This window comes from Rhipicephalus microplus, chromosome 10 (genome assembly GCF_043290135.1).
Source record: "Rhipicephalus microplus isolate Deutch F79 chromosome 10, USDA_Rmic, whole genome shotgun sequence".
Classification (NCBI taxonomy): Eukaryota; Metazoa; Arthropoda; class Arachnida; order Ixodida; family Ixodidae; genus Rhipicephalus; species Rhipicephalus microplus.
In genome coordinates, this window is record NC_134709.1 from 60,564,151 (window position 1) to 60,577,022 (window position 12,872).

Consider the following 12,872-nt stretch of genomic DNA (forward strand, 5'->3'; position numbering starts at 1 on the left):
GATAGCCTTACCATGGCAGCGAATCTTTTTCTTGTTGCATTTTGATTTCGCGGAACGCTGACATTTTCTGCGCGTTGCATGGTCTTGTACGAAACTTGAAGAATTTGTCATCGGCTGACCTACTTAGGTCGGAGGGCGGGAGGGCGAGGGGAATTCGCTTTGGAGCTGCGAAGCATGCTTACTTTTGAAGGACTCGAAAAAAAAAAGAAGGGAAATGAAAGCGTTTTGGACATAGGGAAATATATTAGCGTCGGGGTACCTCAGTGGGAGTGGTATTTACTAGTGCAAAATAAGAAATAAAAATAAAATAAAAGGTGATGCTCAAAAGCTGGCAGGAGTGTAAGCGCTCTCAATGTCCTGTCATTTCGAAATTTCTGCTCCATATTTGAGCTATTTTAGTCACGCTGAAAAAAACATTGTGTTTGAAGTTCCCACTGATCCAACTTTGCGCGTTATGTACCACGAATTTTTTTTTTTTTTTTTACTGGTTTGTCCATGTCACGGTCCGGCTGCAACGTATAGCATTGCAGCGCGGAGGCCTTTCAAGCTGAGGTACGACTGTTTGACGGCGGTACCAATGTAAAAAAAGCAATAAAAGCGCACTCTTTTTGAAGCTTCTACTGCTAGATCAAGCTTCTCTATATGCCACAGAGTTTGACTCGAAAGAAAACGACATGGCTAAATACCTGGCTACGCCTGGTGTCGTTGCTCAGTTTTACATCGATGCTTTGGGTATACGCTAGGTTTCGAAGAGCTTATACCATTTACCGCGTTTACATTGCCAGGGAGTATCTGAAATCTTGGCTAGGATGTGCGGACATATTATGAAGCGTATGAGTATAGTTAATGGGCGCCGAACTAAAGTGTAGTAAAAGATCTCGTTTTCAGACATTACGCAGCTGTAATTTGAGACGCTTTCAGCGTTTGACTAACGTAAGGGAGCTAGAAGTGGTTAAACTGAGTGCGGGCTTTATGTTTGACTACTAACGGAAGTCGAAGTAGCGTAGCTTAATTATCTAATTACTTGTCTCTGAAGCTTATCACTAAATACTTCTTTTGTCTCTCTACTATTGTGCATTGTGCATGGTATGAAGCTGGTTTTGTTGATTCTATTTGGCTAGCCAGAGAATGAATATTGTTTATGTTTACCAAAATAAATGGTAAGGATAACAAAATGTGAGAGCTTGAATACTGTATGATTTTTGCAGCTGTAGCAACGAATTATCCATTCACGCATTCCATGCGCGTCACAGGCGCACCTTCCGGAACGCTTCAGTTTTGACGTTTAAATTTGTCTCTGATGTTAAACATGAAGTCGTTAATTAAATGTGCTAGCAGGGATATACGTATTTGAACTGAGCGTCGACTTTATGCGTGACTTATAACGGAAGCCCCAATAATAAATGCTACATTAATCTGTGTTGCTGCATGGTATGTCTTTGGTTTTATTGCTGTGCTCGGCTAGCTAAATCAAAAATGTTGCTTACATTTAGACAGAACTTAGTTAATGTTACGGATAATAAACTGTTACAGTTCAATAACTGTAGAATCTTTACAACGGTCGTAATTAATTATTGATTCGTGCGTTCCAGCACATCTCAAACGTACCTTATATGCACCGATTGGAATGCTCGACGATTGAAACAATTCAACCGGTCACCACGGTTAAATTTTGAGGCATAGTAGGAAAGATCATGTGCGAGTTGGGTGGTAAATGCTTGAAGCGTATTAGAATAAATACATACTCTCAAAGATAATCTCCGATGAAGAGCTGTAAAAATTGGAAGATAAACGCTGGAGGATCGTGTATATTGTGCGATTTCAGCCCACGTGAAAGAACACCAGGTAGTCGAAATTTTCAGAACCTTCCAGTATACGCTGTCTCTCATAATGAACCGTACTTTTGGCGCGTGAAACTTCCTGTCTTAGACGGCTTTAGTTTCGCGCACGTAGAGGCTTTGCGTACGTAGAGCTTCTACGCGTAAACAGCGCGCATGCGCAGAACAGAGCGGTCGTGCGCGCTAGAATCACGGACGTATAAGTCAGATTCGATTCTTTGCGTACGTTTCTTGCGCAAGTAGCCGCTCGAACATGATATGGCGTGCGAAGACGGCTTGCATCGAAGTGCGGCCACAGGATGAGTGGAACGGCTCCGCGCCTTCGCTTTTCGGAGAATGACGATTTAGACCTGCGATGTGAGGGAATGCAACCCTTTCGAGGAAAACATGGGGCACACAGTGCGGTGAACAGAGATCGTTGTACAGGGTCGCACCAAACGGTGTTCAACGCTCTTGCTGTTAGTGACCGGACGGACCCCTGCTGCTCGCGCAACACGCGGGGCGAGACTTGGTGTTCTCTATTCAGCGTACAACGCACAATGCGAACTACGCTGGTCAGTACGAAGTTTTCTTTTCCTTGGTTGCGCCTCCTAAGTTCGGAGCAGAGGAGGAGTACTTGGAAGAAGAAAAGTTGGTCGAAGGAAATTTGACAATCGCGACAGAAAACAGCTACAAATTGAGAATATTTAAGGAGGCACCGTTGAGCCCTTGCAGCCGAAGCACATCGACTGTCAATAAGAAACTCCCAGCAGATGGAGCTACGTGGTAGCTCTCGCGGGGGCTTTAGCTCTCACTGCGCATCGCGTCCCGTGTACGCTGAGCGCCTTTATGGGTGGGAAAGGGAGAAGTTAAGACGATAGAAAAAAAAATACAAATAAAGAAGGAGGGAAAGGCGTAGCAAGAAATAGTCTCGACAGTGAAACCAAATATAGTAAATGTTACGGATAGTAAACTGTAACAGTGTGAAGACTGTAGGTTTGTTACAGTTGTCGTATAACCAACTGATGCACGCGTTCTAGCGCTTCGCAGGCGCTTTTTACGCACCAATTACAACGCTTCAGCTTTTAAAGCATTTCAACCAGTGAAAAGTTAAATTCCAATGTCTGAAGTATTCCAATTGGAATTTGAAATTCTTACTTTCAAAGATGTTTTATAGAAAGAAGACAGGGGATTGTAATTTATAACGGGACTTCATCCCCTGGTCGTGTTACTTACAATTTTGTAAAAAGCGTTTGCCACAAGAAATCGTTTTTTTTAAGAGCCCAAAGAGATTATTTTTTTCTCGTGTTTACCTGCGAATTTTTCGTTCCCGAGCGCCAGTTTTACGCGAGATCTCCATTTATCAGGAAAGACAACGCTAACACGTCAAGATGCCAACTTTCAGGGACGTCAACTTGGACCCGGTCTGCCCCGGTTACTGACCTCAGGCAGATGACGTTCATCACCGCGTGAATTCAATTTCCCTCGACTTTAGATACGTAATACCACGCATATACAACCCCCGAGACCCATCCGAAATATTTGTTTATTGATAGCTGCTTAAACTCGCACGATTTGTTGTTTGGAAAATGCCGCCAGCCAGATGTTGTAGGCCGTGCGCTTCGGCCTTGCCCGCTGTACCTGTGAGTCAGAGAAAAATTGTTAGGCAGTCATTGCACTGAGGTAGAATGAAGAGAGAGTTGCTCTCTGAAGAGCAATAGCCAACTTGAGTCAATGGTATAACAACTATTCAACGTGATTTCTTCGCACCTTTTTTTTTGTGAGAGGAGCAAACATGAAAAAAAATAAAGGGAGGATAGTGTCCTGCATTGTCATGTTGTGTACGACTGTAGTTAGCTAGAAAACATCAGGCGGTCTATTGGTCAACATTAACAGCGATCATTTCTTATGACACGTTTCGCTATCTCTTTGCTTGCTCACGTTTAGTTATTACTCCTTGTTTGAAAAGGGAATACTATCATGAGAGTAGAGTTATGATAGTGAATGGGGTGAGTGTGGCAAACGCGATCGCGATCGTTGCCAAGTTCCTTTCGTGTGAGTAGACGTAAGTGTAAGTGCGAGCGAATGCAGATGTCGATACCTAAAACTAGGCACCGATATCCACGCACAGCTGCGCCTGGTTAGTGTGAGTGAGCTCTAGAGCTACAGTGAATGTGTGTGCGCGAGTTTATGAGACTCTAAATGTGGCCTCATCGACAATATAGAGTGGTCGTGACTATACAGACATTTTCGTTGGGGGCGTCCCCCGATGCTCTGCAAACACAGGCAGCCATTAGAAATATCTCGCTAGCGACTTCTGCGGAGTCTCGCAAGGTGGCGGGAAAGGTAAGTGACAGGCATAACCATCCGTTTTCAGCGCCACCGACTGCAGTAAATCTACGAGCGGTAGCTTGTCAGTCATTATTCGAGTTGTTGACTAACTCGTCCTCGCACCGTCAATTTCTCGATTGCTTAGAGTGACAGCCCCGCAAAGGCCCTGGTTAGAGGATCGAACCCGAGTATGCCCGAACTAAAAACAATTTTCCTCCAACTAAAACGCTTTCCTTTTTCTGAAAAATCCCCATGGATTTCCTTGTCGCCTCATGCTAGGTGCGGTTCTATTACCCATTCGATATCCATCAGAAACACCCGGAAGCCTGCGTCCGCGGAGCTGCTGCGGGCGCTCAACGCAATCTATACCTGTGGTACCTGCAGTTGCGAAGCACGCGCTGACGCACGTCACTCTTCGTCCAACACGAGATCCACGGCCGTCGCGTCACCGTCGCCGTCAGTGTAGACGACGGTGGCCTTCAGCGAAGTGACTTCGTCCATGCCGTTCATCTCCGCGTCTTCGTCGTCGTCATCGGTGGCGGAGACGACGACCTCGTCCCTTTCCTCGGCGAGGCTTAACCGGGCTAAGTCCTGGCTCTGCCGGTTCACGAAGTTGTCCTCGTATGAGTGGCGTCGGTGGGGCATCGCCTCTGCGGTCGCCGTCTACGCGGTCGCCTTGCGCTGCAGCCGAGCCGTCTTGGATGGTCGGGAACCTCGGCAGGACCTGAACGGACTCTGCTTGGTCCGATGGGTGCCCTTCGAGCAGCCGGCCTCGCGGAGGTCCCACTCTGAGATCCAGCCCGGGAGCCGGGACTCCCCGCCCCAGGTTGAGTGAGAGCCGAGTGTCTGGTGGACGGACGTCGGCACCGTCTCCGGACGCGAAATACCTGCGGGGAGTCAAGGTCATTACGTGTGGAAGTATAAATAAAGAAATTGCACCATCTCCCGATAAAGGGAACTATGTGTAGATGCGAAGCAGCAGGTGTCAAAGCTTACATTGGCGGCCGCGTTGTCGCTGGCGCTCATCGCGGCGTTGGGCAGGATAGCAATCTGGAGAGGTGCAAGGCGCGCAGTGATGGACCGGTGTTTCCTACTGTAACATGCCAATCACTGATAATTGGCAATGAGAGACAGATGACTCTTATTGAACACAGAGACCGGCAGTCCGCTTTTAGTTAACGCGCACTTTGCGAATATTTATAGTCCAAGAACGCACGGGAGAAATCTCCAACCGGAACTACCTTGGAGGTCAAGATCCAGTGTACGGGATGGCCAGTGAACGGTTTTGCAGCTCGAGCAGTCCTTGTTTTCAATCAAGAAACTCTAGCAGACCCTGCTTAATGCTCTCCCATAATAGAGTACCTGGTACTCTAAATCGTTACCCACTTTTTCCAAACATACACACAGCGGACGGTGCCTGCGTCGGCGTTTCGAGGCGAGAAAGGGGGGCATAGGAGAGGAGGGGGTGTAATGGCCACGAGGAAGGATCTTTAGAAGGGAAGCGAGCATAGACTACCCGCTGCCTGCGTCGGCGTTGCAAGGTGAGAGATAGGGCAAACAAAGGAGAGGAGGGCGCGCGCATGCGCAATGGTCATCTCTCACCGAGCATGCAAACTCGCGGGTATACGGATGCCTAAAGGAGAGAGAGAGAGGGGCGAGCGTTGGTAGGGTGGCAGACGCTGCCTCCAATCCGAGGCGAGAGAGGGGGAAGCGTAGGAGAGGAGAGAGAGGGGGAGAGAACACCAATGCATAGGGAATGTGGTCACGCCGCCCGCTGGATTTTGCTCGACCATAACAAGCTTCACATCTAAAACGAGGTGACTCGATTTAGGGAATGGCTTTTTCGTGGTACCAATAATACGACGCTTGCTAAAGAGTGCGCCTTATAAGCGACAAACGCTCAGAAGGAAAATGCGACGCCACTTCGGTATTCAAGTGTCAAAATCCACTCAAGAGCCTGCCAAGATTTACTCTTTGGCCTGGTGAAAGTCACTTTGATATCGTGATCGCATCCAGCCTTTCGAAGTAATGTCTGGAAAGCTTCCGAAGACAGTGCTGGAGTGGGAGCCATAGAAACTTCCCCGCAGCAAGTATGAAGCCACCACTTGCGTATTGATTACCTTAAGAAGACTATTTACAAGAGAAGCCCGATCAGAGATCGTGTTCCTGTTCGGCTAACGTATACACTAAGTTAACTATAGAAGAAAAGGTCAATGTTTCCGACCATAGTGCTTTTGACGTGACCTGGAATAAAACTTTCGAAGACTTTGGTGTTCAGAGACACGCTGAAGAGCTACTGTCCGTAAAATTGACTGTCTTACCCCTGTATTCAAAAAAAAAGTCACAGCTTATCCACGGAGTGCATAATGATGAGTGGGGCGAAAAATCTGTCAATCCGTCCATGCATCCGTTCTTCCGTTCGTTCTTGCATCCGTCCGTCCGTGCGTCCATTCGTGCGTCCGTCCATCTGTGCGCCCATCTGTTCGTCCATGTGTCCATCCGTCCGTCCGTTCGTTAATCTATACATTCACCCACCCGTCCGTGTTTCCATATGTCCGTGTATCTGTCTGTCGCTCCATCCGTGCGTCTGTCTATACGTTTGTTCATCTAGTGAACACTTTAAGTTCCGCCATCTCGCATCTTTTCATCATATATTCATCATATAGAAGTACCGCCACCCAGCGGACATTCCAAGGACTAAACGAGAGGAGGCACGGCCGGACTAGAGGAGCGGCTCGCACGCACTTTCTTACGACCGGCGCTTCGTGTCTAGTTCCCACCATTCACCGTCGCTAGTTCATGGCACTGCGGCCTAACCTTCGCTAAACCTTGCTAAATCCAATGAGGTTACACCCAGCGAGTTTAACAAGGCAACTCTTTCTGGTCAGATAGTGCTCAAAGTGGGTCCTTCTGATACTAGTTTTGTTTCTGTAAGCATCAAGTTCAAGGCAAAATTTATTGGACATTAAGTCACCGATACCCGTCTCTGTTTTGAACTTAAGTACTGAACAAGAATACACAATGGTCAGAGTACTGCCTCTCAGGCGTCGCGACCAGTCAGTACACATCCTAAATATATACAGCCCCCCGCATAAGCCACGCGTAACTTTTAGCGAAATCTTCTTTCGGGCGATCAAGTTGGCAGACAAGGACCCCTTAGTGATCGTGGGAGACTTCAATGCTCCCAGCCTTCACTGGGGCTATCACTACGAGAAGGCCAGAGGACGTAGGCTGGCGGAGCTTATCTCCACCCTTCGCCTCACGCTGCTCACGGATCCGGCGTACCCCACTCGAATGGGGAACTCGGTAACCCGTGACACGTGTCCAGACCTCTCTCTCGTAAAAAATGCTAAGGATGCTACCTGGGAGACCTTGGGCGATTCTCTAAGCAGTGATCACTGCCTTCTCCGAGTCACACTCCTGGAAAAGTCAGCTCATAAAAAATCCGGTCAAGCCAAGTTGACCGATTGGACCCAATTTCGCAATCAGACTATCCCTCCCGTACTATTTTCTGGAGGCTATGCTGAATGGGTTCAACACGTAAACAACATTCAGAAAAAACTTATTACTACCCTCCAAACCAACGAAAAAATCCCCGCAGTTGACACTCACCTCCTATACTTGTGGTAGGCGCACCGAAGCTTAACAAAACGTTGGAAAAAGCAGAAGACTCATCGCAAATTACGTATCCGCATAGCCCAACTCACGCAACAGGCTGCAGCGTATGCTGCCCAACTCTCAGATTCAAATTGGATAGCCCGCTGCGACGCCGCAGCTCGTCAGATGAGCTCGAAGGGGACATGGCGTCTCTTTCGCAGTCTCATAGACCCCTCTCAAACGAGAGGGGAGGCGCAGAAGCAGCTCCGGTGAGCTCTGCAAGGGTACCAAGGCACTCCGGCACAGCTTGCGGATGCTCTGTGCGATAGGTATCTCTGTCGTACGGAGGACCCGCCTGGCCGGCGTACACGTACTCTGGTAAGTCTAATCACCAACTCGATGCCTGTTTTGAGCTGCATGACATTAAAGCGGCTTTAGCTAAAATGCGAAGGGGTACGGCTCCGGGGCTGGACCGCATAACTGTAAAGCTGTTGGCAAACCTCCCTGACACAGCCTACCTCCATTTATTGGAATACATGAACGAGATCTGGGACGGCCGTGCGCTCCCTTCCGAATGGAAAACGTCTCTTGTGACTTTTATCCCCAAAGCAGGCAAGGCCGTGAATACGGAAAATCTGAAGCCCATAACACTGACTTCGTGCGCGGGCAAGCTTATGGAGACGATGGTACGGAATCGCCTCTCCCCATACCTTGAGGGCAAGGGCTTTTTTGCAGACACCATGTTTGGGTTTCGCCCACACATGTCTGCACAGGACGTCCTTCTCCAGCTCCATAGGGTCATCATACAGCCCATAACTATGCAACACAATGATAAAGCCATCCTCGCCTTTGATCTGAAGGGGGCTTTCGACAATGTTAAACACAGCAGCATCCTGGCTAACTTGAGTTTCACCGATTGCGGGGCTAAGGCCTTTGCATACGTCAGAGATTTTGTCTCTAAACGCCAGGCACTTCTTCGGATCGAGGACGAGGAATATGGCCCGTACATTATGGGAACACGGGGTACCCCACAGGGAGCAGTGTTATCACCGCTCCTTTTCAACATTGCTATGATGCGCCTTCCAAGCGAATTAACCAGGGTGGAAGGCACACAAGACGCAGTATATGCCGATGATATTACAATCTGGACCACTGAAGGGAGCCTTGGTGAAATGCAGGAACGCCTTCAGCGGGCCGCATCCACAGTCAAGCCGTATGCCAACGATTGTGGACTCCAATGTGCTCCAAACAAATCAGAGCTTCTGCACGTTAGAGCGAAGCCAAAAGATATGTCAGCCGTACACATCTCCCTGTCTGGGGTTCCCATCAGAGAGGTGGAGGAGCTCCGGATTCTGGGCCTGTTCATTCACCACAGACTCAGACCGGACTCCACTATAGCGAAACTCAAGAGAATAGGCGAACAGGTAGGGCGCATGATCCACCGCGTTTCCAACAAACGGGGTGGTCTGTGGGGCAGTGACGCACTTCGGCTCGCCCATGCCTTCGTGACTAGCCGGATCCTCTACGCCGTCCCATACCTTCGCACTAACAAGCAAGAAGACGAAATAATAGATGCCATCATTCGTAAGGCTACTAAACGAGCTCTGGATCTCCCGGTGGCCACTTCCAACGCCAAACTGAGGGCGTTAGGTGTGCTTAACTCCTACCAGGAGTTGCGGGAGGCCCAACTTATGAATCAATATACGCGGCTCGTGCAGACGGCTCCCGGGCGCCGCCTGCTGAACCGCTTACATATACAGCACACTTGCACTGCAGAGGAGGCGGAGCGTATTCCGGAACTGTGGCGGCATATGCTCTCGGTCTCTCCACTCCCCAGTAACATGGATAAGCACACGCACGAAAGCAGAAGACAGGCGCGGGCTCGGACGCTTGAGAGGCAACACGGCTCCCGACCTGGTGTATTCTACGTAGATATAGCAGAGCCTTCGCCCACGGGATTTTAAACGGCCTGTGTAGTTCACCGGGAAAAGCATGTCAATGGGCTCTCGTTCCGAGCACAAAATCCAGAGCGCGCTGAGGAAGTCGCGATAGCGCTTGCTGCTGCGGACCCCAACTCGAAAGTTATCATCACGGACTCCCGGAAAGTATGTGCTCATTACTTGACAGGAGAGATATCCCCCCTAGCCAGCCAAATTCTAAAACGGGCTCTCGCTGATCCAGCCCCGAAACGCATCGTATGGGCTCCTGGCCATCAGGGCTTACGAAGTAATGAGGCCGCTGACGTGGCCGCCCGAGCGCTTACCCACCGGGCTCCTCACCTTGGCTCTTATGACTCGGAGGCCAATACACTCGGCTGCGGTTCGAAGAAATTCTGACCTATTATCGCGACACTCACCGCCTTTACCCGGCTCCTGCAAAGGGGCTGAGTAAGGCGGAAGAGCAAACTCTAAGGCGCCTCAGGAACTCTACTCTGTCCTGCAATCCTAAAACATTTCGATGCGAACACAGATGGGTGGTGGCCACATTGTGGGGAGACGTTTGATATCTTCCACGTGGTATGGGCATGTCCGAGAAATCTCCACCTACTCCTTCCTCTGCCCCTTCCCGAGAGGCATGGGATACTGCCCTCAACTGCTCATCCCTAGAGTCTCAACGGGCTCTGGTGAGACGGGCGTGAGTAGGGGCCTCGTCATGCGGTGTCCCGGACTAAGGACGCCGACCATGTAGCGGGGTCATGCCTTGGCCCCGTAGCTATCTCTTTTATAATAAATGTTTTTCACCATCATCATCGTCTCTGCAGGTTATTTTACCAGAAGCAACTGCCTTTTTTATTTATAATTAACGTGCGCGGGTTTCCTCCTGAATTCAAATGACTGCGCGTGCCGCTCCTCTAGTCCGGCCATGGAGGTGGCCACCTGCTACTACGACGCACTACTGCTACTATATCACACATCGCGGACGCTCGACTCATGACTTACGGAGCTTCGCACCTAAAACACTCTTTGCTTAGAACTCAACTTGTCAGCGCCTTCAATGCGCACAAACGCGTTTCAATATCGCAGTCCTGAGGTGGTGCCATGGTGATAGAATCGTAGGTGGTACCAATTCAGGCACCACGAAAGCGTTTCAAGTCCGCTGCCTTGAGGTGGTGGAAAGTTCAAATCAAGGAGCGTTTGTGCGATTAATTGTGGGAGTAATCGCCACCTTTTCACGGCGCTAAGGCTATTATGCGTAGTGTATAATATGGCGAAGCTCTGGCTTCATTTTCAGCATGAGATTCACACTCTAGCATTTTTTTCCTAAACCTCTTTGGTCCTGCCCATGTAAAGCTTACATGGATCGGAACTGAAGTGACGCGAGGACAACGCAGTAGCGCACTAACCTTGCGGTCATTGTCACGGATGCGTTCAACCTGGTCGTAGTCTTCGATGAAGTCGTCGATTTCAGTCTGGTTGGGCGACCAGGTCGCGATGGGCCTTGCTTCATCTTCATCTTCTCTTCTTCTCATGGCTCTTACCAGGCGCTGCTCTTACCCAATGCAGGGAATTGGCTGAGTGTAATGTGAGTTTTTTTGTGTGTGTTTATTCGCATTACTTCTCCTATAAGCTAGGAATATATGTAATACAACAAACTTAATTACTTAATATTGGTATTGGAATGTCTAAAAGGATGAATAATTTAGCTCAATATTCTTTTAGTGACTGATAAATATCTCTATGGCTTATAGTAAACATTCCTGTGACTGTAGCCCACAGTAGAGGTGCCAAAAGAAAGAACCACTGATTTGGATATTTTCAGATCCATGTTTCGAAGAGGTGGTGCTATGAATATTCTCCTCAATGACGCGTACCGGCGACAGTATAAAAAGTAATGACTGATTGTTTCCTTCTCCTTTCAGGAGAGACACAGAGGAGACAGCGCTTGACTATCTCTATGCATGCAAGTAAAAGTTGAGGGAGGTAACCCGGCAGCGAAGTTTGGTTATGGCCACTTACATTATTCTCGACCGCGGTAACTCACTGTTCCAGGGAAATAATAGGTGCTTATATAGGTGATGACTCCTCCGGCTTCGACCAGCACGTCGGAATCATCACGATCGCGGTGATCCACTGCCATCGCTCGACATTCTTTCTCGCGTAACTCCGCCGCCTCAATCGCTGCCACACTGGCAAAGGCACGCCTAAGCAAACGACGACGCCACACGTGTGGCCGGCGGGCGGCAGCCCCAAGGCGGTTTTGAGGCTGCCTAGGCAGTGTATCGTAACCACCGCCAACGGTTCCATTTAGTAAGCATCTCGGAGATAGGGAGAGGGAACGATCGTGCATCTTCCCAAGTGGCGGCTTCATACAAGATCTAGAGAGGTGGCACAACCAACAAGCTTTTGGCTGGCAGCGCCTCTCGAAGGTGCGAACATATTAGAAGGACTTTGTAAGCTCCGCATAACTCAAGCCGTTACTCGTCTTAAGGGGCCCTGCAGCAGTTGGCCAAGTAATCATCGAATGGTTCCGTTAGAGTAGTTTATCTCCTCGCGAATAGACGGGCGCAAAATTATTTAGAAGTTTTGTAGTACGCGCGGTGACGCAGAATTCGTCACATGCTCTTTGTGCTCTGCTTTCGTACAGCGAGTCCGTTAAAAAAGCTACAAGGGCATAAGGAAGGAATGACAACGAGACAACAAGCTACATCTGTTAGGAAGCGCACCTCATGTTTATGCACACATTTATTTATTTTTTTTCCAACGTGCGGTTTGCTTTCAGAGAGACATCGAGCGACGGCAGTAAACTTATAGCTCATAATTTTCAAGTCAACCAATGGCCGTGCACTTTATATTTAAGGCGTGGCTTCGGTTTATGGCGTCGTTTGCCGAGAGAACAGCCATTGGTTTACAGCTGACTTTAGCTGAAGTCTTCCAGCTGAAGTCATTATGATAATCAAATGGTTTGATGCCTGATAGCAATTTACGCTTGAACGACGCATTATTAGTGCAATATTTCATGTTGTACTTCGAAGCATGTGTACCCGACGCCTATGTTCATATCATGAAATTACTTCTCACGGCATTTCCAAGCGGAGGAAGTTATTTTCACTGTATACGCAAGCAGGCGCGTCTGGTAGAAAACCCGCTGACCACACAAACGAATCGCATTCGATCCCCACTTGGAGCC